The 27,874-nt window shown below is 36.7% G+C and overlaps 1 protein-coding gene across 1 annotated transcript in view; it reads left to right on the top strand.

Annotated features, from left to right (window-relative positions):
* The window catches only part of LOC141389852 (uncharacterized), a 420,257-nt gene that overhangs the window by 317,411 nt on the left and 74,972 nt on the right, over positions 1 to 27,874 (top strand). The window contains exon 4 of the mRNA XM_073962024.1: positions 481 to 786. The gene's annotated coding sequence lies outside the window, so the exon portion shown is untranslated. The remainder of the gene's footprint in view (positions 1 to 480; positions 787 to 27,874) is intronic.

Raw genomic sequence — 27,874 nt, 5'->3', positions numbered from 1 at the left:
ATTTCAAAGATCCGTCCCTTTGAAAATTTGTCCCCAAAAAAAGTCCCTGCCTTAAGTAATGATACCAATTGCCTTATTGATTACCAAATAACTTAACAAAATTACTGTTGTAATCGAATAGCTTCCGTTTTTTACAAAATTAAAAGCAATAAAACAAACCGGTAGCACTCATGTGGTGAATCAATTTATTTCCAAAGAAAAACAAAAATTGTAAAACAAATACACTTAAAAAATATATTCAAAAAAGGTTTTGGCTACTTGTACAACAAAACATATTCAAACATTTAAAAAATTCCAAAATTAATCAAAAGAAATAAAAAACAAGCATTACTGTTTGTCGTTGTTGTAGCCATTCCTTCACTCACTGCCACTGTCGTGGCCAGCGAATGAATGAACAACAAATATTTGTTAACATTTTAACTTAAAACGGTTACTGCTTCTGTAGTTAAATAATATTTCTTTTTTGCCTGGTGTTTTCAGATTTCAGTTAAAACGGAATTTTCTGACTTTGTTTGAAACTGATGTCACAATGGCCTACAGCAATGGCAGGAGACTGAACATTGTCGAAAAAAAAAGACGTTTACAAGTAATCGATGATCATTTGATGTCTTCAAGTTGGTGGCATCTCTCGTAAAATAAACAAAAACGACGTCCACTGTTGACTGATGAAACAAAAGAGGCAAAAGTAGCAATCGCTAAAGTGTTGATGTATATTTTCCGATGACATATCTTCCACTTGGCTTATTGGTAGGAAACGGTCAAGAGATTGCTGTTGAATAATCACAGGTAAGTCTTGATGAACACGAATAGAATATTATCAAACAGCAACATCGAAAAACAGAGAGGGCACATGAAATCATTCCTAAGAGTACAGACCGATGATCGACACGCCGTTGGAACTCAGAGTAAGTTTAAAAGTTGTGTCGAATACAGTACGACTAAAGGTGGTGGAGGAAAGTTTTGAAAAGTTTTCCGAAGGTGCTTGTAGTCTGTCAACACCGATATACGGTTTATTGTGAACAAATCCATGCTTCCTGGCGAAATGCCTGGAAATTCTAAGAAATCTTTCGGTGACCAACTAAAATGGTTGCAACTCCCAATATTAGATCAAATTTCAAGATGGACAATGTCAAACCAATCCTTCAGGAACTTCATCCACATAAGTTCAATACTTTTGCGCCTAAACTGAATTTAAGGGCAATAATGCCACCCAATTGGCCATAGGACTTTTTATAGACTTTGTCCGAGAACGACCATACTTTGTGTTTTTTAGACAAATTCTGCGTCCTGATCTTTTATAGTCCAGATTTCGTGTTGACATTGAATGAGAAGTGCTTGGGTCTTCTATAAGAGCATCCATGGTAGAACAAACCAGGTAAATTAAGTACTACAACAAATACAACTCAACAACAAACACATAGTAATTTGTTTTTGTGTGTAATGTTAGTGTCACCTGTATATGTAAACATAATGAGGAAATGTCTATAAATTATTGGAATTTAAAAAACTAATATTTTGTTTTTCACATTTGATTGAATATTTTGGAAAACATGAATAAAAACTCGTTAGATTTTCAATTAGAATGTTTCCATATCATTCCACTAAATGCATAATTTCTCGCAGGAAGTAGAATTCTTGCAATAAGTTTAAGGTCGCTAAAAATTCATTGCAAAAGGAGAAGCTGTTTCAATCTTTTGTTTTTATACCCTCCACCATAGGATGGGGGTATATTAAGTTTGTCACTACGTTTGTAACTACCCGAAATAATCGTTGTAGACCCCACAAAGTATATATATTCTTGATCAGCGTGCAATTCTACATCGATATAGCCATGTCCGTCCGTCTGTCTGTCCGTCTGTGGAAATCACTCTAGCGTCCGAACGGATTGACGTAGGTTGATGAAATTTTGGGAAAATATGTTATATTTACGTAGGACTTTTGGTATTGAAAGCGGGCTATGTAGGTCCACGCTTTCGTATAGCCCCCATACAAAATGACGCGTGACGCGTCGTCGTTTTAAGGAATTTTTAAGATATTTGCCCATTTTACCACCGAATTGGTTGTAATTTGGTATTTTGTGTCTTCAGAGGCCAGAAAATATTCCTACCAAAGTTGGGTTATATAGGTCCACGTTTTGGTATAGTCCCCACATAAGACCCCTTATAAAGTACGCGTCATTTTAATATATTTTGAATGTATTAGACCCATTTGACCAAAGAATCGGTTGTAACTTTATATTTTGCGGTTCCAGAGGCTAAGAAACATTTCTACCATAAAATGTTTATATAGGCCCACGTGTTGATATAGCCCCCATAATACAATATCTCCCGATTTTCGATATTTTGAACGTTTTAGCCTCATTATCACACCGATATGGCTGAAATTTGGTATTTAGTCTTCTTTAGGCGTATAAAACTTTCCCCCAGAAATTTGTAGGTATAGGTCCACGCCATCATATAGCCCCCATAGAACGGTACCTTCCGAATTTCGGTATTTTGAAGGTTGTGGCCACATTAATCCACCGAAATGGCGGAAATTTGTGGTGGAGGGTATAAAAAGTTCGGCCCGACCGAACTTAACGCTTTTCTTACTTGTTAAAATCAAAAAAACATATGTTTTAACATAAATATACTCAGTACAGTTTGACTTACGTATATATGTTGCGTTGTTTACAGTGACTTCAAAAAAAAAAAAAAAAAAAAAAAAACAATCAAATTGTGAAAAAAATGGAATTTACTTGTGAACATTTTCGTGCGATCATTTGCAAATTTTCGACGTGGATTATCTCGGCAAGAGTGCATCGATCAAATTAAGTCTTGGGAAGGCGATGAAGCATCATCCTATAGCACTGTCGAAAACAGGTTCACTGACTTCAATCGTGGCTGACAGTCGCTAAAAAATTAAAGTCGTGAGGTCGCTCAAAAACGGCCGATGTTCGAGAAAAGCCGTGCATGAACCAACTATCGTTTGATATTGCGTGAACACCTGGCCGCATAATATTGTCTAATTAAGGATTGTGGAAACCCTTCACCTTCTGCAAATTTCTCATCGCCGTGACGATGTTTGTTAAAAAGTTTCATCAATTGGGCGCATAATAAAAATTCAGGTTAAATAATACGATCATGGGGAGTCCCAACTCCATAACACAAAATTTTAAATTGCAATAAAAGTCGTCTGAATTATGAATAAAGTGGAAAATTGCATTTGAACCTATCTTTATTGCGGACACGGTATTGTAACGTGACAAAATGTTCACGTACATAATTCAACAACTACTACCTTTACCATACCGAACCAGCCATCCAATATGCAACATACACTACATCATTACTACCCATCCGCTTCGGAGATAACCAGTTATGCAAATGATAAGTGCATTCCGGTGTAACTTTACAACGACCTCCGTCAGTGCTTACGACTAATAATTCTCATTTACTTCATACTTTAGGTCACTGAAGTATTTCATAAGTGGTTGAGAATGGGGAGCCTACTACTGCAGGGAGTTTGCTACACGGGTTGGAACAAGAGACTGTTCTAAATCCGCCAACTTACACTTGGTGTAACAGTGTTGGAAATTATTTTGGAAGCCAACAAATTAAGTTGTGGTGGTTGATGCATTTCACAGGGCCTTCGGGTCAGTTGTTCCATAGGGCATTCGTGCAAGCTGATCCACAGGGCCTTCGTGCCAGCTGTTCTACAGGGCATTCGTGCTAGCTGTTCCACAGGGCCTTCGGGTCAGCTGTTCCACTGGGCCTTCGGGTCAGCAGTTCCACAGGGCCTTCGGGTCAGCTGTTCCACTGGGCTTTCGGGTCAGCAGTTCCACAGGACCTTCGGGTCAGTTGTTCCACTGGTCTTTCGGGTCAGCTGTTCCACAGGGCCTTCGGGTCAACTGTTCCGTAGTTAGAAACCAGTAGCGCATGGTAGAAATAAGACTAACTAGACTAATACCCGAAGCCGTCGTGTCCCCGGGCATCAGCAACTGAACCCATTGTGTCCCCGTGCATCTGCAGCAGAACACCGAATTCAGCGTCTTCTCGATCATCTATAGCCGAACACCGAATTCATCGTTTCCCAATCATCTACAGCCGAACACCGAATACATCGTCATCCCGATCATCTGTAGCCGAACACCGAATTCATCGTCTTCCCGATCATCTACAGCCGAACACCGATTACAAAGCCCGTCAATGGAAAAGATAAGATTTCCTTTACATTATTGCAAAGTAGGTTGGCGTAGGTGGTCAAATAACGGATATATCGCAAAAGTCGGTATTGCATCCCATTTTTCCATTTTTTGTAATCACGCTACAGGTCGCAATTTTAACAGGATCGTCATGAAAATTTGGTGGTTAATATGGCTCCCAGAGAAGAAGATTTGAGTTTGTCCATGGTCGGATAATATTCAAGAGTCGGAATGGGCAAAAAACTTATGTGGACAAAAATTCCAAGTTTTATTCTTATGCGAATATCTCCGCTTTTAGTAGTCATATTCCAAAGGAAAGCCTGTCAATGGATGAGAAAAATATATCCTTTATTATGATACAAAATATTTCCCCACTTTCCCATTTTTTATTTGAATTGTTCTGACGAGTATCTCACTTTTGGTTAGATGCGTTTCAACAATGAACACGTTCTGAGCTTTAACATGTGAAATGCCTGTAATATTGAAAAAGGCGCTGGGATATCCCAATTTCCAATTTATAGAATTTAATTCCATGTCAGATATTTGTGATTCTGTTTGCATATTCCAAGGAGGGAGTTTGATAATGAATCTAAACCGTCTGAGCTTTAAATTAATTCAAAATGTGGAATTTATGGTAAAATATCAGAGTAATTGCAAAACACTCCATGCTATCACAATTTTAATATTTTGAAGTTTATACATTAATGACAAATACCTCTGCTTCCATTTGGTGTATTAATTAATGCTAATAAAGAAGAGCAGCAAAGCGTTCAATCAGTACCAAATAGATGTCGACAGTAATCAAAAATTAAATTAAATATAATTTTTTTAGTATATTCTTAAAAGAAATGTTTACGAGTGAAAAGCTAATGCAAAGGGTAGTGGTAGTCGGCCCGTTCCGACTGTAGGCTTTGCTCACTTGTTAAAAATAGTCTGGCTTAATCCCATTGTTGTTTTAATATTTTTTTTTATTAAATTTAAATTACGTATTTATGAGGTATATCTGTGGTCAAACAGTTGTCAGACCATACGACAATGTCACTTGCTTGTTAACATTTCGTGTTTCATGATCTTGGCATTCAGTAGTACCTCTTTAATGGATGTCTTTTTTCGGAAGGGGAAGTTTGTCGTTTATTCGTTTTATTGAACAGTATTTAACAAACAAAACAACAAAAATTTTAAAGTCTGATACTTGATTTCCATTCAGAAAGACCTATATGGTGTATTGTTATTTGTATTGTGTATTGTAGTTTTTATGAAATACTTGTTGTTCACATATAAATAAATTGAATATTGCTTTGAGTAAGAGATATTTTAATATGCCAGTAAGTTTTTGTGACAAATTTAAAAAAACGTTAAAAAAATTATTTTTTTTTTCAATAATTTTTATCCAAGAATTCGGATAGCTTTTATATGGTTTTACTATACACAGAAGTAATCGTTTGTGAAATCTGTAAACTTTTTTAAAATAATAGTGCCCTACAAAGGATATACCATGAGTTCAGTACTGTATCTACAATGGTAATTTATTATATTTAACAATTTGAAGTGAACACCCACTGCACTTGAAATCCAAACCAAGTGCATTTAAAGAAAGAAACCACAACAACATCTCATAATTGTCACTTCAACTAATTTGCATAAAATGCTACCATGTTGCAGCAGTCAGCAGTAGCAGAGGCTACTTCCACCATTCCAACCAATATTGAGGTTTTGTTTATTGAAGTGCATAGTTATTTGGTTTGGTTTTCAATACAAGCTGCCGCCTTCGAAGTGACATGTTGTTTTTTTTGTGTTTTCTTTTTCATATCTTAAGTGGTTCGTTGTGCAGTGTTTGTCACTCAAATTTTATGTGTTATTCTTATAATGATGAGATGACGACGACCACCATCGATGACGATGTCAAAGTCGACTCTCTGAAAGAGGGAATGGTGGAATGCCAATTAATTACAAAGTAAAGGAAGCCGAAATTTCCCCAATTCCCAATCCAACACACAGATGTATGGCCGGAAAAATGACTTATTGACTGTCGGTTGGGCATTTGTGTAAACAAAGATGAATATGTCAATTTAGTTTTGAAAACATTTGAAATGAGGAAATTCCTTCGTGCTCCTCCGTCTTTTTTCACGTGCAACTTTTAGAAAAATAATATAGTTTTGAATATTATTCTTTGTGCCACATGTGTAAAAGGTTATGATCAGAAAGAAAATATCAACACCAATATTAGAATATTGAATAATTGTTTTATCAGAAGACCCATGAAGAGCTAATCTGAAAGATTTGTTAACCTTTATATATCGTTCAAAATTAGTCCTAAGATCTTCCGAAGAACAGAACTCGGCGAAGTCGTCGAAGAAGAAAACAATTAAAAATGTATCAGTAGGCCAACAGAGGTATACCGTCAGCCTGTGTGAATTTAAACATCTTTTTCCCAAAAAACGTATGTACACAGATATGGATTATGATAAAATCTCTAAAGTTTTTCATGTGGAGTTACCTAAAGTTATTCCTCTCGATACGACCATTATATCAGGAAACATGGACTTGCCCACGAAAAACATCATATCGCTGTAAACAGGGCTACTAGGAGTACTTTTGGTAAAAATGTCCAAAGGATTCTCGCACAAACCCCTAACCGCACTTAAACAAAAATGTTGATTATCTGTGTGGGTAGTACTCTAAGGAATGGAACGATAGGGCCCACTTTTGAGCATGAAGTAATTTTTGCACAAAATATTTCGAGATCCAACATATGGACCAAACCTGTTGATCCGTTTATGAGATATTGCGCTTACCATTTTAGGGAATATTTCCGAACTTTTGTGGGGAGGTACCGTAAGGGGTGGTTATAGGTCCACCCATCTTCGAATTTCATCTAATATTCGAAGAAATATTACGATATGCAAAGTGTTAACCAAAGCAGTATTCGCTTCGAGAGTTATCCTGCGCACCAGCCACTACACATGCTGGCCGTATCGTATTATGGGCAGCAAAGACAAGCTTTTACAAAAACAAAAATAATAATAAAATAAACAATAATATTAAAAATAAAAAAATTCAAAAGTATTCGAGATAAGGTCTGGTTGACTAAATCGGTTAATCTGTTCGAGAGTTATCGTATGCACCAGTCAGACAGACGGACATTCCATGAAGTAAAACCTTTTGAACACTGGCTGGCATATTATACCAACTATCTAAATAAACCTGTGCCATTATATGGCGCCTATACCAAAACGTCGACCTATGGCCAAAAATTAAATACCAAATTATAGCTAATTCGGTCGGAAAATGTATATAAAATTTACAAAATGCCTAAAATCGGGCGGTGCTGTTATATATATGAAGGCTATATCAAAACGTGGACCTATATTGAAATTTTTTGTGCGCCAGTTATGAGTTTTAATGACAACTTTTTATGGACTTTATGCTTGATAATTTAAAAATAGGTATTTTCTACCTCACTTCTTCGGTCTTTTGTCAAACTGAGGAGTATTTTAAATTTACGAACAGATTTTGTCTTTTCTCTTACGGACTGTCGGATTTTTTTGCCCATTGATGCTGTTTAGGATTTATTATCGTCCATGTCCCCTAAAGCGATTTAATTACACTGTGCAACATTTTTAAGGTAATCTTGTGCAAACAATTCGAACTTAGGATTTTTGTGAAAGTACAGACCCAAACGAAAAGAAACCCTAGTTGGGGTTTCTTCTGTCAGATCCAGCTCTGATTTTATGGCCCCATCAAAAGATGGATAAAAATATTGAGTTTTTAAAGAAATTCAGGGCAATATCTCTGAAACCAATGCGAATCTTCTTCTGACCTCTGAAGCAAATTTGTAGGTAAGTACATGAATAAAATATTTGGAGAAATAATGAACTCGAAAAACTACATTTATTGCCTCAAATTTCAAAATATATGCAAAAATTCCACAATTTTTATACATTTCACACCGTATCTCCAAAACCGTTAATTTTTTCTGAATATCTACTTTTGGAAAAATATTCCCTGGAATGTAATACACAATTCTTCAGAACATGTCATTGTTGTAAAATGCCTCTATGCCGTTGTTTTCAGTACATTTTTCAACGACGATTTAATAAAAATGTCAATAATGTAGTGAAATCCGAAATGCGAGAATAAACTGTTGGTGTTAACTGTGTTTGAAATAGGTGTTGTAAAAGATATGATACAAAATACCGCTGAAACAACATGAAATAAACATTTTAGAGTTTCAGAATGTTCTGAAGAATTGCTTTTTGCAAAAGGTTACTTGGTTCAACTCCCAATAGTTTAGCCGATACTGACCAGAATTTCAGCAATTATGTAAAATTTTGTATGTTTTATAGATTTTGATGCCCTAGATGGAGTTTTTTTTATGTGGTATTTCAAAAGATAAGTTCTACTAGTTTAGGGCTACAATATTGCTAAAGACAGCAAGGCCAAATTCCTATTCGTTTCTCGGATAAAGTCCTGATAAATGCAAAAAGGGTAGATTTAGCCTGGTTTAGATGAGGCCATAAAATCCGAAATGTATCTGACAGGATAAAACCCTACTACTACGGTTTTCTAGTCTAAATATGTACTTTCAATATATCGTCATTTTTAAATATATCGTTTTTCTTGATCGGGGGCGCAACCGAGCCGACGCACTCATAAGCTTAGCAAATATAGCGATTATAAAACAGTTCTGAGCGTATCGCCATGGGGCCGTATGTATACGCCTTTTTAGTGGGGTTATCATCGCTCATTTTCAAGACATGGCCTAGCCAATGCAATCATTGCAACTCGTGGTTCATATGACGTCGATATTCACCATCAATGCGGATTGGGCCATGGATCTTTCGAAGAATTTTGCTCTCGAACACACCACCCATGCTCAGTTTCCAGACTACCTTCATTATCTTCGCAAGAGAATGTGCCTGCACCATACCCTTCAGTCGGGTGTTTTACACTCTGGTAAAATTTTCGGACTTCATTCTGAATCCCTGCTTTTTCTTTTCCCTTCTGAAAATACGCTTCTCCTGTTCTCCCAACACTCACAACACTCCTGATCGTACCATGGATTTTTAGGTGATGGGTTTTTGGTATACAAGTACGGATTTTGAGGCAGTTTGAAGAGAGATGGCTATTCTTTGGAGTGTCGTCTTCCAGCATGTGGATCATTTGAGCGGAGTATCTGTTGGATATCTAACACACTGGAAGAGAGACTTTCGTCTATCACAACATGATCGATCTGGTTTCTGGTTTTCCCATCTGTGACATCCACGTGACCTTGTGTATGTCGAGGTGTTAGAACCTGGTGCTGCTCACTATCATGTTTTTATTTATTTTTTTATTGTTGCAAAATTCAGCAGTCTCATTCCGTTGCCGGATGCTACATCATTACGCTTTAACTTGCCGACGGTGGGACCAAAGATATCTCTACCCACCCCAATCGTTTAAATCACCAGATGTATCTTCGGTAAAAATTTCAAAACTATGTTTTGACAGCCCTATTACTGCACCTAAGCGAAATGTTGAGTTTTTGTCATGGAAGTACCGTAAAGATTGACGTACATTTGGAAGACATTTTACAATGTACATATATAGTATCGATCTCATTCATTTCGTATGTTATGGTTCTCAGCACGCTGACAGGTTTATTTTTACAGCTTTCGGACCATTTGTTCAGGAAGTATGGTTTTGCCCCCTAAAAAACTCGCCATGTCGTAACGGGGGCAGCGAATTAAATTTGTTGCAAAACATCAAAGCGATTTGAAAGTATGTCTTAAACTATACTTTTCCCAAATTTTGTGTGGGAGGTACTCGAAGTGGACTGATTTATGCCTTGAAGAAATATTACAATGTGCAAAGTATGAACAAAATAGGTTACTGCTTTCAAGAGTTATCGCTTCCACCATTTTAGCGAAAGGTTTTTAACTTTTGCTGGGGAGGTACCGAAAGGAGTGGACCGATATTGCCAGTCATCGACTAAAACTAAGTTTGGACAAACTATTGCGAAAACCAAATTTTTGGCCGAATTGGTTGATTCGTTCTAGGGTTATTGTGCGCTCCAGTGAGACAGACAGGAGGGCGGACATGGCTAAATCGACTGCAAATTGTCTGAAAAGGGGTCTTAAACCATTATTTTTGTTCCATTTTTCGCGGTTCTTAAGAAGAAAAAGCTTCACAAACATGACTAATTTTGAAGCAACATTGTATTTAACAAGTAAAAAAGTATCGGTCGGCTTTGTAGACAGAGATATACCCTCAGCCTGTGTGGATTAAAATACTTTTTTTCCAAAAAAAGAAATGTATTGGCGTATGAACCGACAGAAATATGGATTGGATTAAAGCTCAAAAATTTGCGGGGGATATCGATAGATAGGGTATACCATACTAGCCTACGAAAAGCATAACATCGGACCACTAGGGAAACCTTCGGTAAAAATGTCCAAAGGTTCCTCGAAAATACCCTCAACTACAAAAATGTGTTGAACATATGTATTCCTCGGGGGAGCCTGTAACCCCTAGAGGACGCGTCCCCAGGTGGCGGATAGGGGAATGCTTCCCAGATATGGGTGGTAGGAGGGAAATCAAATACCTCTCGCGGACCAACAGGTAGCGGTGTCTGTTTCCACAGTGGGCGGCTGCAAACAGCGTCTGTACTCTAGGAAGAGCGGCTGAAATCAAGACGGTAAACTTAAAACCCATCAGAAGATAAGGGGAAATCACTGATGTATTTATCCCTTGAAAACCATATAACAATGAATGCAGAACAAAACACACGGCCCTCAATCTCCGGTAACTCGAGGGTGCTAAGAATCCCCGGAGGTAAAACCAAAAAGACACTGAATATTGGTACATGGAATATTCGAAGTTTATATGAAGCAGGAAAACTCAACAATACCATAGCTGAAATGGATAGACTCAATGTGGACATACTGGGAGTGTGTGAAACTTGGTGGCCAAACACTGGAGATTTTGTATCCCAAAATGCCAAAATATACTTTTCAGGTAACTCGAATAGAAATCATCGGAATGGAGTTGGCATTATAGTGAAGGAACATATAGCCAAAAGTGTCATCGGATTCATTCCAAAATCTGATCGAACTATGATAATAAAAATATCAGCAAAACCAGTCAACATTAATATAATTCAAGTCTATGCACCTACAGCAGATAAAAGTAATGACGAGATTGAAGCGTTTTACATTGAAGTCGAAGAACTCATTAAAATAACAAAGCCGCATGAAATAACCATAATCCAAGGCGATTTCAATGCAAAGGTAGGAAGCGATATAGTTGCAGGAGTAAAAGGAATATATGGCCTAGGAGATAGAAATGAAAGAGGTGACAGACTCGTCGAATTTTGCCAGGAATTTAAAATGAAAATTACCAATACTCTGTTCACCCTGCCGCCAAGAAGGTTATATACTTGGAAATCCCCCCAAGATAGAGTCGGCAATGTGATAAGGAACCAAATGGATTTCATACTTATAAACAGGCGACACTGCTCGTCTGTAAGAAAGGTCACAACATACCCTAGCGCAGATGTACCATCTGACCACAATCTCCTGATGGCAAAAATTCACATAAAATTAGCACGCCAGTCAAATAAAGCACGAAATCGAAAAATTGACATCGGAAAACTCGAAGGTCTGACGTTTCTTCTCAAGTCAACACAGAATTAATCAATATCAACAGGAATGACGTGGAAAATATATGGAACAGTGTGAAGACCACAATCAATTCAATTGCACGTAACACGCTTGGAAACTACACAAAACCAAAGAGTAAAAGTTGGATGACTGAAGAGATACTTCAACTGATGGATGAGCGTAGAAAATACAAAAATAGTAACTACGAGATGTATTGGGAAATCAACAGGGAAATTCAAAGGGAAGTGCGTATAGCCAAAAATAACCACCTGAACAGTCAATGCCAAGAAATTGAACGACTGATGACACTGCACGACGACTTCCAGTTACACAAAAAAATGAAAGAAGCAGCCGGCATTTACAGAAATACCAATTCATCAGTCCTTTACAACAATAATAATGAACCCGTTTTTGAAACTGCTGAGAAGAAAGATATCTGGAAAGAATACATACAAAACTTATTCAGAGACTCTACCAGATCGGATTATGACAACCGGATATCACAGCAAATGACAGGCGAGGCAATCACAAACAATGAAGTTGAAGATGCATTAAAATCCCTCCGAGAACGAAAAGCCACGGGTCCTGACGAAATACCTGCCGAAATACTAAAAATGATAAATGGTGACAATGTTGACCTGCTAACAAAACTATTTAACCACATATATGACACAGGACAATACCCCCAGGATTGGCTGAAGTCCACATTTATAACCATCCCAAAAAAATCTCACCCGAAAAGACGCAACGACTACCGACTTATCAGCCTAATGAGCCATGCCCTAAAAATCTTCCTTAAAATTATACATAAACGGATATATGAAAAATGCGAAAGGGAAATGGGTGAAACACAATTTGGCTTCAAAGAAGCAAAAGGAACGCGTGAAGCACTATTCTGCGTTCAAGTGTTGGTTCAAAAATGTAGAGATGTCAATAAGGATATATTTATGTGCTTTATAGACTACGAGAAAGCATTTGACACCGTACAGCATGACAAGCTCATGGATATTCTGGCGTCAATTGGAATAAGCGAGAAAGAAATTAGATGCATTAAAAGTCTGTATTGGCATCAAAGTGCACATGTTAATATCGATGGAGAAATTACGGAAGAAATATCTATATCCAAAGGAGTAAGACAGGGCTGTGCACTGTCCCCACTATTGTTTAATATTTATTCCGAAAAAATATTCAAGGAATCAGTTAACAACGTCCAAGAAGGAGTCCTAATAAATAATGAATACGTAAACAATATCAGATACGCTGACGATACTACCCTAATAGCAGACAGCTTATCGGGTCTACAAAACCTTGTCACAAGACTAACTGCGTGTAGTGAAACATATGGGTTAAGATTAAACACCAATAAAACAAAATATATGATAATAAGCAAGAAAAATAATTTTGAAAACATGAATATAACAATTCATAACACTCCACTCGAGAGAGTGTCGAGCTTCAAATATCTCGGGTTTTCAATAAATGATCAGTGGGATAACTCCAAAGAAATTAAATGCCGGATAGAAATGGCAAGAGACACCTTTCACAAATACAAAAGAGTATTAACAAGCCATGATATTAACATTGCAACAAAGACAAGGTTCATAAAGGCCTACATATGGCCAGTTTTGTTATATTCTGTGGAAGTATGGACTTTAAAAGCAATAGATGTCAAGCGCTTAGAAGCCTTCGAAATGTGGATATATCGAAGAATTCTTAAAATACCGTGGATAGCTCACGTATCAAATGACGAAGTTCTACGAAGATTGAATAAAACAAGAGAACTCTTCGATCACATAAAAAGGAGAAAAATTTCATATCTCGGACACATAATGCGAAACCCAAAATACCGCATCCTGCAAAGAATTCTACAAGCCAAAATAGAAGGTAAACGCAGCAGAGGAAGACAAGAGATGTCCTGGCTTCAAAATATTCAACAATGGACGGAATTTCGAAATGCAGAAAATTTAATAAGTGTCGCAAGAAACAGAGATTTATATTCATATTTTATCAATAATATATAAAGAAAATTATACATGAAATGTTATATGGTCGCTAACATTCGAATATCGAATATGCAATAAAGAAGAAGAAGAACATATGTATGAGTGGTACCCCAAGTGTTGGATCGATACGGCCCAAATTTAAACATAAACTAAGCTTGGACAAAAAATTTCGAGATCGAAAATTTGGACCAAATCGGTTGCTACGTTTGTGAGATATTGCGCTTATCATTACCGGAAGCAGTGGACCTATAAGCACTACCATCGAATTTCATCTAACATTCGAAGAACTATTACGATATCCAAAGTGTGGACGAACGCAGTATTCGGTTCGAGCTCTACAGCCACTACGTATGGTGCCATAGGGGTTTTTTTTTACAACTTTCGGGCTTTTTTCTCAAGAAGTATGGACTTGCCCCTGAAAAAACGTTTACTGTCGTAATTTAGACAGAGAATACAAGATACGTCAACAAAAATCAAAATGATTCGAGAACAGATTTTAAAGTGAATTTATCCAAAATTTTGTGTGGGAGGTACCCGAACGACTGAACAAAACAAATATAGTCCATATTCGAACCTGATCTATATCTGGTAAATATATTAGGATGTGTAAAGTATGGACCAAATCGCTCACTCCCATCCAGAGTTATCGTGCGCACAATTTTTCCGAAAATTTTGCACCTTTAAGGCTAGTTTCTCAGGAAGTGTGGACTTGCCCCTGATGAAACTTGTACCGTCATATGGGGGGCAGTGAATACAAGTTGCTACAACAAAAATCAAAGCGATTCGAGAGCAAGTCCTAAACTGAACTTTTCCGAAATTTTGTGTGGGAGGTACCCGAAGGGTTGGACCGATTGAGTCCATATTTGAACCTCATATTACTCTGGTAGAAAGTTTACGCTATACAAAGTATGAACCAAATCGGTCAATCCCTTCAAGAGTTATCGTGCGCACAAACTTTCCGAAAATTTTCGATCTTTTGTGGGGGAGGTACCGGAAGGAGTGGACCGATGTAGCTCATCTTCGAACTTAAACTAAGTTTGGGCAGAATATTACGAAAGCCAAAATTTGAACCGAATCGGTTTACCCGTTCGCGAGTTATCGTGCGCTCCAGCCAGCAGGACAGACAGACAGACGGACGGACATGGCTAGTTCGACTCCAAATTGTGTGAAACACATTTCGTCCAGACATACTTGGGGTCTAAAACCATTATTTCGGTGAGGTACATTTTCATCGTATCAAAGTGTATGTACCCTCATTAGCCTAAAGGCTGAGGGTATATAAATGAGAAAAAATGGTTATATTCTAAGCGAACTTATGAAACAAAGGACTATTATTAACGCCTTAACTTAAGTTTAATCATTTAGTAAATTGCCTTAGCTTCATTTTTCTAGTTATGAAAATTCCTCTAAATTGCAAAAGTGCCATATATTTTGCTTATAATATCGGTCAAAATGAAAATATTTAATATAGATGTATGGATTTCCTTAATTCGAAAGAATTGCCACTAGTACCAAATTGAATTTACAGGCGCTAGGTAAATTTCAAAACTGTATAGACTTTTTGCGGAAATTTGCGATTTTGGCAGTTATGCCCAAATGTTTAGCTCGCTTTTTTAGTTGCTGAATTTATAGTTCTTGGAATATTTTTAAGTAATTTTATTATCCTTTCTTACATTTTGTTTCAATATAATGTTTTTATCCTATTAGCGATTTCTGTGGTCATGGTAACTTAGATCTGTAATGAAAACTCGCCAAAGAAAAAAGATTTGGGGGTATTCACATTAACAAATAACTTATTTTTGGGGCACCCTAATGTTGGAACCAAACTGAACTGAGAACCAAAAATACATTATTACAATTAATTCTGCAGACAAATGTGGTTAAATCTTATAAAGTAGCAAGAAAAGAATGGTAACCCTATATGGAGGCTGTGGTCAAAAGTGGACCGATATGACATTTCTTTATAAGATGGTGTTCTGAAGTCTGAGTTCATTATAAGAACATATTCGCTTATAATATTTGGTTGAAATCTGCCTAAATAAATCGACATAAAAATCATATAGGGAGTATACCAAATAATGGACCAATACTGACAATTTTTCGCAGGGAGGTTTACTATGCATTAAAAACTCTTGGTACCGGATTACAGCAAATTCGGTTTAAAAATGTGTTGGTAACAGTAAAATACTTCAATTCAGAATAATTCATTACATGGCAAACACGCGAAATTTTGGACCTAGGACCCCAATATTTTACTTAGAGTGTTTTTAGGCCACTATGACCCATTGATAACAATTTCTTTAGAAGTATTTTTGTCACACCTTCCCATGTAAGTGCCACCACTGTGCGTCTGTCTGTCTGGCTGGAGCACACGATATCTCTCGAACGGATCAACCGATTCGGTCCAAAATTTTGCTTTCGTAATATTTTGTTCCAACTTAGTTTAATTTCGAGCAACCGATTTGGTCCATACTTTGGACATCGACAAATTTCTACGAGAGTTAGATGAGGTTCCAATATGGACTCAATCGGTCCAACCCTTCGGGTGCCTCCCACACAGAATTTTAGAAAAGTTCAGTTTAGTACCTTCCCTCGAATAGATTTGGTTTTTGTTGTAACAACTTGTTTTCTATCAAAAAGATATGACTCTGAAAGAAGATCCACTTCCATAGTGGATTCCTATAAGGGATTTTACAAAATCGTAAATTTTTATTGGCTCATTTTAAAGTACAGGTGGAATAGAATATGTTACAAAAATTTCGAGTCGATCCCACAGAAATTAGATGAGATATAAGCCTTAGAAAAACATCGAAGTTTGAAACACGGTTTTCTCAAAATGGCATTAAACATATAAAAAGCTTGTACTTAAGCAAGGGACTTAACAAACTTTACGGATTTTTGGCGAAAAAAACTATCAATTTTTTAAGTTAAAATAAAAATTTTGACTTTGACAGTTTACAATTTTTTTTAAAAATTGATATTTTTAATTCCGTTTTGCTTAAGTACACGATTGTTAGGTTCTTAATGATCCTACAAAAACATATGCTGATCGGTTTATTCGTTTTCGACCTACAGTGGGCACCAGTATTTCGTAGGCGGCCACTCGTCGGAAAACGGTGCAATATTTTTCAAAAAAAAAAAAAAATTCTAAAGTAGCTCAAGGTGTGATCTATCAGATGAAAACAAAATCTTCTGAACAAATTTGGTAGATTTCTTGTAAAAAATTCATGAAAAATTTAATTTTTCGTGCTCTATAAGTGGCCATAACCCCTTAAGCACCTCCTCCGCAACGATTTTAAACTTTAAACCCAATCCATATTTTTGTCGGCAAGTTCAAAGATGACTGATACTTTTTTACTTGTAAAAAATAGAGTATATTCGATTTATTTTTTCTACTCGCGCGAGTACTCCCGCTCGAATACGAGCGAGTTTCACTCGCCAGTAGAATTCGATCGAGTATTTCGGAGCTCTGCTAAAATGTGTAGAATAAAAAACATGTTATTGAGTCTTTTTTTAATTCCAATATTTCGATTTGCATTCAAATTGGTATTTGAAGAAAACAATACTGAATTTTCCGACATCTTCATTTGTGTTTATAAAATAGATATGTAAATAGCAGTAACGATTGCGGCTTTAGTTCTTTACAATTTGTTATTCGCTTTGTTACGATCTTTGATGGATATCCATTACCCTTTACACCTGAAGTTTAAGTTACAGCAATTTTCCAAACCAACAACAAAGGATTGTGGGAATACTTTGCACTGAAGGCATTGAAAAAACCACTTGACTATTTGGTTAATATTCTATAATGATGTTATTGCGTCATAATTCCTGCAATTGCAACATTTTCTCACTGCATTGTCTTGCAAAAATTCTCATGATTTTGAATGGAGAAATTAAATCCCCTTGAATGACGGCAGCATTCATTGGCAAAAGCGTAATTGATACTTTTCCACACTTGGCGTTTACATTGTGTGGTTTTGTGTTTAGTTAATGGAATTGTAAATCCTTTTCTGTCAGGAGGAGTTCTACAAAGAAAACATTTGTTGACAGGTTGAAAGGGAAAGAGAGAGTGGATCATGATTTGATGGAAAAATTGGCAGCCTTGTTAGGAAAAATGTCGAATGGTAGTTATTTCAAATAAACTGCCAGGCCAAAATACAACAAAGTATTTGCAGTGTGGTTTTGATTGCAAGGCGGTAGCGTTTGAGTCTGTAACGAGCCGTCCGCCAGCCAACAATTTGCGTTGATTCCTTTGGCATCTTTCCACTGTTTGTTTCTTTTGTGTCTTTGTTTTATTCTGAAATGAAATGTTTGTTTTTCTTTCTGCGGTTCAAAGATAAATATCAAATGAACTCTGAACTCATTCCACTTGGGCATGTTCATCAAATTAACAACCCAAAAACTGGGCATAGATTGTGTTTCTCAATTCGCGTAAAGGTATGTTTGTTTCTTTGTGGCATTCAACAACCAGTTCGTCTGACAGCCATCCAGCCAGCCACCACCATCATCATTGTTACACCTGCTGCTTATTTGCCAGTTTATTTATTTGCTTTGCTTTGTAGTCGTCGAAGAGAAGAAGGATTCAAAAAAAGAAGCAGTGATGCTTTTGAATGTTTGATTACGTTTTGTAACCATGAGAATAAGGATAACAACATTAACATCCTTGGCTATGTTTGCTTTTTTAATGTTATTTTTTTCGGTATATTGTGTTGCTATTTTTCTTTGTACGATTGGCATCTTTAAATTAATATTGTTGTTTTATTAGTTGCTGGTGTTGTTTTCACAGCTATGAGGGATTTTTCTTTCTGGTTCTGTTTGTATTTTAGCAACCGTGGGAAATGATGATTTGTGATTTGACTTTATTTATTTATTCAAAGACTAAATGAGGATATCAAATATTATTGTCTATTTTAACCCTAAACATTTAGTGAGATCCTATGGTAAATGAAGATGTCTCTATGAAAATAGCTGGAAAAAAACTGCAAGTATTTTATTATCAACGTTTTTACGGAAGCCAAATAAAAATGTGCAACAAGATTTGAGGGTGGAAAATAACTTTTTAAAAGGAATATTAAGAACCCAAAGAAATTTTTGATTGTTACCCTATAATGCGTAATTGCTGCAAATCGAATACTTTTGTAAAACATTTCCTCCTTCTAAGTCACATCCTTCAATGTGCTTTTCGTCCTTTTTTCTTGAACCATAAAAAACAATTCAAGATTATATTGTTTGACATCGGAATATTCTTCCAAATAATAGGTAGGTTTCTCAAAGACAAGGAGTCGAGATTGCCATGCTTTCATTGTCAACACCCTAGGGTTTGATACCCTTGTTTTGTTGTCTTTTTCGGTTCTTCCTAAAAGGACCTTGGTCTTGATTTTGTGATACACTGTAATTGATTTTATAAAATCCAAATTTTAATAAATCGAATCATGATACTTTTTTACATCCACCAAAAACATTTCGAGGCTTCATTTAATTAAAAAATTATATTATGAAATTTTCATTTTTTAACTGTCTTCTTTATTACAAACAAAACCCCACAACCCCCGCTGACATTGACAACCCCTAAAATTTGCAACAGAAAGTCTAATAAAAATCAAATAAAATTCACAGCTGGAAAATGGTTTCCAAAAGGAAAAAGTTTTTTTTTATTTCATCAAAATAATTACAACAGTTGTCGTTTGTTGTTGCCATTGCCACTTTTTTCTTCTTTATCCCTTGAGCCATTAAAAGGTCAGGTTTTTGTGTTATTACTGTGACACAGATCATACATACATATGTATGTATAGTTCGTGTATTCTATTTGTATTTATGAATGAGATTATGGAAGTTGGTATATCTTACAGTTGTTAACTTATTTGTCTGCTCTGTTGCGTGTTATTTTGTCATATGGAATTAATAACGGGTGGTAACTTGTTATTAAATGCAGATAATTACATGGGTATGGATAGGATGTATATTAATGATTATAAAGTAGGTTTAAACAATAAGTAAATATGTGTATGTACGTAGAAAGTAAAGTAGTTTGGGCGGTAATGACAATAATCCATCTGATCATCAATTATAAAATTTGTATTGTTAAGGGCTTGAACTATGGATTTTTATAACCTCTTATAAAACCCCAATAGAAGCCGTGGTTAGTATAAAATTCTTAGTCAATTTCACCATAGACGTCTTGCTGTCTTTAAAAAAGGAAACTTTTAAATATCAATCATACCTTTGCCAATATCCCAACAAAGCACAAAGTTGTACAGAACAACGATACATTTTACGAGGGTCAAGAAAGAACAAATGTCATAAGCGATTCAAATGCCAATATTGAAAATGACATCAACTGTGGCCCAACTGACAGGTGAGTAGATCAACTAGAAGTCAATAAAATTGATCATTGTGTTAAAGATGGAAGGACGTGTGATCGATTTGACGGGCAAACATTGCCGCATATCACTATCTTGTTGCAGCAAATGTTCGCAAACAATTTATCTGAATGTGTTATGACCACTTGCAAATTTTTCAAAATCAAAAAAATCGTTATTGACTCATTTTAAAATACAGGTAGAATAGAATATGTTGCCAAAAATTTCGAGTCGATTGGACAAAAATTGGGTGATATATGAGCGTTAAAAAAGAAAAATTCATTGTGATTTGTACGTAACAGAGAAGTTTTAAAAGCGTTTTTGCTCGAAATGACATTTTTGAAAATGGTGCCCACTGTAGCTAGAAAACGGATGATCCGATCTTCATATGTTTTTGTGGGATTATTATACACATGCAAAGCTTGTCCTGCAGCGAGCGATCTTTAAAAAAATATATACGAAATCGAAATTTTGACTTTGACAGTTTACCATTTTCTTAAAAATTTATATTTTTAATTCCGTTTCGCTTAAGGACAAGATTATTGGGTTCTCAATGATCCCACAAAAACATATGTATGTTGATCGGTTATTCGTTTTCAAGCTACAGTGGGCAACGCAAACTACTTTATTAAAAACAGTGTTTCGTACAGGGACTACTTTAAGAAATTATTACGTTTTTTCACTAAAATAATTTTAATTTTTGGAATTTTCAAATGAGAAATTAGATTGTTCTGAATGTCATGTACTGAAAATCTACTTTATAAACAAGTTGTCTAAGAAACATTTAAAATGTTTGTGTTTGAATACTCTTTTTGAGAAAACTTCCAGTGAAATCTGAATTACTTCTTTTTCTCATATCGAATCGATGTCAAATTTATGACCACAACATAAACATTTATTCGCTACGCTCACAATCGTGAAGTTTCATACCCAAATGTTTCGATATTTTTGTCGGAAAGTGTATACGTCCTAAAAATACAACGAAATTCTGAAACTCCCTGACTACACAATTTTTAGGACAGAGATATTGGTTATGAAGCCCGTATTCTATCTGTCTATAGATAAAAGTCTCAACTCAAACAGGCTGAGGGTATATATGTATATGTCGGCAAACCCGACTGATGCTTTTTCACTTGTTTTCGAGTAAACAATAGTTATGAATTTTCATAAGTTGGTGGCGACAGATGTGCATAATCTTTGGTCATAGTCCTTGGTAGAAATAAGGCGGAACAACCATTGGGATATCATATGGAGTTTCTTCGACTTAACCGATTTTGGCAGGACTTAGCTAAAATTTTGCCGAACCCGAATGTGGGTTTCGTAGTCTCAAAAAGTACTGCGTGTAGAATTCGGAGTATATGAATCGTAGTTGGTATCGACCGACTCCTGATAAACATGTTTTCTGTTCTAAATGCCTGTTCCAGAACCTACAAGAATCTACACATTTTTATACGCTCAGCATTTATGCTAACGAGGGATCAATCGATTCGATCCGAAATTTGGCTTTCATAATATTTTATCCAAACTTAGTTTAAGTTCGAAGATGGGTTATATCGGTCCACTCCTTCCGGTACCTCCTCCACAAAAGTTCGAAAATGTTCGGAAAATTTGTACGTACGATAACTCTTGAAGCGAATAACCGATTTGGTCCATACTTTGCAAATCGTGAAATGTCTACCAGACTTAGATGAGTTTCCAATATGGACTCAATCGGTCCATTCCTTCGCGTACCTCTCACACAAAATTTGGGATATGTTCAGTTTAGCACCTGCTCTCGAATCGCTTTGATTTTTGTTTTAGCAACTTGTATTCACTGCCCCCTATACGACGGTACAAGTTTCACCAAGGGCAAGTCCACACTTCCTGAGAAAATAGCCCCAAACTTGCACAAAAAAACCCTGTGACACCGTGAGAGGTGGTTGGAGCGCAAGATAACTCTCGAACGGATCTGCCGATTCGGTCCAAAATATGTCCTTAGTAATATTTTGTCCAAACATAGTTTAAGTTTGAACATAACTCATATCACTCCACTCCTTCAGTTACCTCCACCACAAAATTTCAAACATGTTCGGAAAAATTGTTCGTACGGTAACTATTGAAGGGAGTGGCCGAATTGGTCTATACTTTACATATCCTAATATATCTACCAGATATAGATCAGGTTGAAATATGGGCTATATTTGTCTACTCCATCCGTTACCTCCCACACAAAATTTCGGATAAGTTCACTTTAAGACCTGATATCGAATCACTTTGATTTTTGTTCAAGCAACTTGCATTCGCTGCCTCATTTACGATGTTAAAAGTTTTTTTTAGGGGCAAGTCCATACTTCTTGAGCAAACAGCCCGAAGAGTGTAAAAACCCCCTGGGGCACCATATGTTGCGGCTGGAGATCCACTTCTAGAACGGTCAATGTCGATCCATTCCTTTTAGTATCTCCTCCGCAAAACTTTTGATCTTTAATCCTAATCAACATTTTCATCGGTTCAAACGCCCAAAATTTTTAAAACCCCCTAAATACATACGTTTTTATACCCTCAGCCTTTAGGCTATGAAGGGTATATACACTTTCATACGGGCAAAATGTGCCTCATCGAAATAATGGTTTTAGACCCCAAGTATGTTTGGACGAAATGTGTTTCAGACAATTTGGAGTCGATTGAGCAATGTCCGTCCGTCCGTCCGTCTGTCTGTCTGTCTGGCTGGCTGGAGCGCACGATAACTCTCGAAGGGATGAACCGATTCGGTTCAAATTTTGGCTTTCGTAATATTTTGTCCAAACTTAGTTTAAGTTCGAAGATGAGCTATATCGGTCCACTCCTTCCGGTACCTCCCCCACAAAAGTTCGAAAATGTTCGGAAAATTTGTACGCACGATAACTCTTGAAGGGTGTAACCGATTTGGTCCATACTTTGCCCATCGTGGAGCGTGTACCAGACTTAGATCAGGTTTTAATATGGACTCAATCGGTCCGCTTCGTCGGGTACCTCCCACACAAAATTTTGGAAAAGTTCAGTTTAGGAACATCTCTCGAATCGCTTTGATTTTTGCTTTAGCAACTTGTATTCACTTCCCTCCATGCGACGGTATAAGTTTCAACAGGGGCAAGTCCATACTTCCTGAGAAAATAGCCTGAAAGTTGCAAAAAACCCCTATGACACCGTGTGAGGAGGTTGGAGGGCAAAATAACTCTCGATCAGGTCTGCCGATTCGGTCCAAAGTTTGGCCTTAGTAATATTTTGTCCAAACATAGTTTAAGTTCGAAGATAAGCCATATCGGTCCACTCCTTCAGGTACCTCCCCCACAAAAGTTCAAAAATGTTCGGAAAAATTGTGCGTACGATAACTCTTGAAGAGAGTGGCCGAATTGGTCCATACTTTACACATCCTAATATATCTACCAGATATAGATCAGGTTCAAATATGGACTATATTTGTCCACTCCATCCGGTACCTCCCACTCAAAATTTGGGATACATGTTCACTTTAAGACCTGCTTTCGAATCACTTTGATTTTTGTTGAAGCAACTTGCATTGCTGCCTCAATTGCGATGGTAAAAGTTGTTTCAGGGGCAAGTTCATACTTCTTGAGCAAACATCCCTGAAGTTCTAAAAAACCCCTATGGTACCATATGTAGTGGCTGGAGATCCATTCTTTTTAGTATCTCCTCCACAAAACTTTTGATATTAAATCCTAATCAACATTTTTGTCAGTTCAAACGCCCAAAATTTTTAAAACTCCCTAAATACATGCGTTTTTTGGAAAAAAATTGTTTCAATATACACAGGCTGAGGGTATATCTCTGTCGGCAAAGCCGACTGATACGTTTTTACTTGTTTTGGGAAAAATTTGTTTCAATATACACAGGCTGAACGTATATATCTGTCGGCAAATCCGACTGATACTTTTTTGCTTGTTATAATATTTTTTTCTTAAAATCAGAAATAAAACCACGATAACTTCTGTCCGCAAGAACAAAAAAATTGCTCGCGAGGGGATTCGTACAGAGGAATTTTTCTTAACACATGTACCAAAAATAGTTGAAGTTGCGCCAAAAGAAAAAAAATGTTAAGGAGTTTTGTATTGAAAAAGTGAATTCTAGCGAAGTACCACACATCCAACCAATATGCTACGATCGTTTGGCTGGTGGTTTAATTCAGCTCATCAGGCATATGGGTTGTGAATGGCTAAAAGACAAGGGCTGAGTTGATAACTTGTATTTGTACAAACATTATTGCATTATTGCAGAAATGAACTATTTTACATGTGCATGTATTGAGAAATGATTCTAGACAGGACACTAGGTTGACTTGATAAGAAAAGACTTAAAAAATCCACCAATGATCAGATATTTACCTTGAGACAAATCCTGGAAAAGACCCTAGAAATGCAGATCGATAACTTCCATCTTTTCGTCGATTATAAAGCAGTCTTCGACGGCCCTATACGTTCAAAGGTGTTCCAAGGCATGTCTGATTTTGGTATTCCTGCAAAGCTCATTCGGCTTTGTAGAATGACATTAACTGATACTCGGTCCTCGGTTAAAATAGGAAAGAACCTCTCCGAAGAGTTTATTACCAAAAGAGGTTTCAGACAAGGAGACGGCCTGTCGTGTGATCTTTTCAACATCTAACTGGAGAAGGTCATGCGAGACGCGAAGGTCAAAAGAAGTGGAACAATATAAACGAACAGCCATATGTTACTTGCTTATGCCGACGACATCAACATCATGGGTCGATCGGTAAAGGAAGTAACTGACACCTTTACAAAAGTCGAAAGGGAATCTTCTTAAGTGGCTCTGGCGGTAAACGGCGAGAATACCAAGTTGATGGTGTCGACGCGCAATGCGTCCATCGAGATCGGGCCAACTGTTGACGTTGGTTCCTATAATTTTGAGGTAGTAAAGGACTTCGTCTACCTCGGCACCGCCGTAAACACAACCAGCAACATCAGTTGTGAAATACGAAGAAGAATAGTGTTGGCCAACAGATGCTACTTCGGTCTGATTAAGCAGTTAAGGAATAAAGCCACATCTCGTCAAACAAAAACTACGCTTTACAAACACTGATACTACCCGTGCTGATGTATGGTTCCGAAGCCTGGGTACTTGCGCAAACAGACAATCCAGTGCTTGGTGTGTTTGAGAGAAAAATTCTTCGAAAGATCTAAGAACCAATCTGCGTTGACGGTGAATATCGACGTCGTATGAACCACGAGCTGTATCTGCTATATAACGACATCAGAATAGATAAACGTATCGAGATGCAACGATTGCGTTGGCTAGATATCATAAGAATGAGCGATGATGAACCCGCTATAAAGGCGTATCAATACGTGCCACATGGCGGTGCACGCAGAATTGGCAGGCCTAAGCTTAGATGGAGCAAACAAGTGGATGAAGAGATGAAAGAGGCGGTATTCCAGAAAGCGAAGCAGTAAACAGAGAGAATTGGAAATCTTTTCTTAGTTCGGTCTATTGAACAAATGTTCTGTAATGGGCCAACTAAGTAAGTAAGTAAGTTTCCTGAAATAAATAAAGTTCTAAACAACATACGGCTACCAACTCTTACAATTAGATCCTGTTCCAAATAGACTATTTCGGTGTTTGCTTGTGATTTACTCCAATTTAAGGTCACGTAACAGATCGTGTTGTAATTTTATTGCGGGTAGTCGTTATTGTTATGACTACGACATAGTTTTTTTTACGGGAAAGCCAGTACTAAGTGAATGCTGATGTTTGCTGAATAACCCTTTCAACATAACTCGTATATTTTATAAATCCCGTATACGTAGTTAAACACTGTGTCTTGTGCTCTGCTTTTCGAACATCACAACTTTGTCAGTTTGCCCTAATTTGTAATTATACCCCATTATTAATAATTTAATTATATTTAATAACAATAACCATAATGGAGAACCCTCTTCAGATGTTTTTCTATAAACGTATCATAACACACTCTTACAACCCAACAACAACAATAAACAGTCATTGTGTCAAAATTGGTGTGAAATGTCGAGGGTTCACAAGCGAAATGTTAACATTGTTTATTATGCGCTTTTTACATAAGGAAGGAATGTATCCTTACTTCATTGCCGATGGTATCGGAAACAATGTTTATACTCGGTCTTACACAATGGCGGCTCTCTGTGATTAGCATCTCAATTGCAACACGAGTGTCCGGGTCGCTTAGCATTGACTGTAATCGGAAACTGTTATTTGGCAATTTTGTAGTCAAGTTTCTGCATCGGATGGCAGGAAATGTTGTGCAAAAGATTTTCACCAAACACCCCTCTTGAAAAAGGTTGTTTTTGTTGCTGCTGATGAAGTGGCACATTTGGTCACAATGTTGTAGTTGTTGCTGCTGCATTGTTATTTTGTTAATAGTGTTATTTAGATTATGATTACTCACTCGCTCACATTGCCAATGTCTCTTAATTACCCTTGTTACGTATTTTTTACAAAGTATTGTTATTTGCTTTTGTTACAGATTTGTGTTTTGTTGTTTTTGTTTTTTTAATATTTAGCTCCTTATTTGGGTTTCATATTTCTTTAAGGGGACAAGATGACATCTTTTCATTGAATGATATAGCTTGTACGCACAAGCTACATGTTATAACATTTTGCCTCTAGATTAATATGATAAAATGTCGTATTTATTTACAAGCCAGAACAAGGCACATGTCCTTGTCCTTTGTAATATGAGTTTTATCATTGGATGGAAATTCCTTTCTTCCGAGTATCCATGTACCTAAGGTACGTTTATTTATTTTCTTCCTTCTTTCCTTATTGAAAGGTACTCCCAATTGATACGGATATCAATAATCGATACTGTGTTATACAGATTGTTTTATTAGTTTACAGGTGTTACTAATCGATCCACTTAATCTATGAGTTTCTGTAGTAAAGGGAGGTATTTTGATGACACTGTATAATATTTCACTTTGGGTATTCTACTCATCTAGAAAGATAACGAAGGACGAGCGCTTTGTAAAAGGATTTGAAGTTAAACACGTCACTGTTGTCGTGAAAAGAAAGTTGTGCTGGGAAACATCGTTGAGGCTAAAACTTTATGGGAAGCCAGACGCGTCTAATATTTTCCAGTTTTTTTAGGGCGAAGGATTGCGGTATCAGCCGAACTTTTTATACCCTCCACCACGAAGTGTATTAAAGTAAATAGGGACAATTACCCAGCAAACTAAATTGGAAGTAGCGCAATGTAGACTAGTTCTTTTACGTCATGTTTTAATGCACTTCAAACGGAGTCGTGAAAAATGCTCTTCATTCCCTACATTTTAACCGCATTTGGATGAGATCCAACGAATTACATTCTTTCCTCAGATTTCAACAGCATCTGGATGCAGTTCAATCGAAGTCATGAAAAAGGCACTCCGTTCGATACATTTTACAAGCAGTTGCCAATTTGTAGATACCTACAAACAACTAAAGAGTTTTTCCAAAGATAAAAAATATATCAGTTTCTAAAATTATGATATAAAATAAAAATTACAAGCAAAAGTTGAGAACATTTTTACAGTAACTCACGAGAAGAAAATTTCCTAAAGAAGTGCCGTTGGAGTACTTGTCGAAATCTCAACTGGTGATGGGAAGACAATATAAGAACCCCTTTAGAAGATGAAGCAAAACATTTCAGCTTGGATTAAATGGAGAGCGGACGAAACAGAC

The sequence above is a fragment of the Musca autumnalis genome, unplaced genomic scaffold (assembly GCF_047663935.1).
Source record: "Musca autumnalis isolate F117 unplaced genomic scaffold, ASM4766393v1 scaffold_1, whole genome shotgun sequence".
NCBI classification, from domain to species: Eukaryota; Metazoa; Arthropoda; class Insecta; order Diptera; family Muscidae; genus Musca; species Musca autumnalis.
This window is presented reverse-complemented; position numbering and strand designations above follow the sequence as displayed.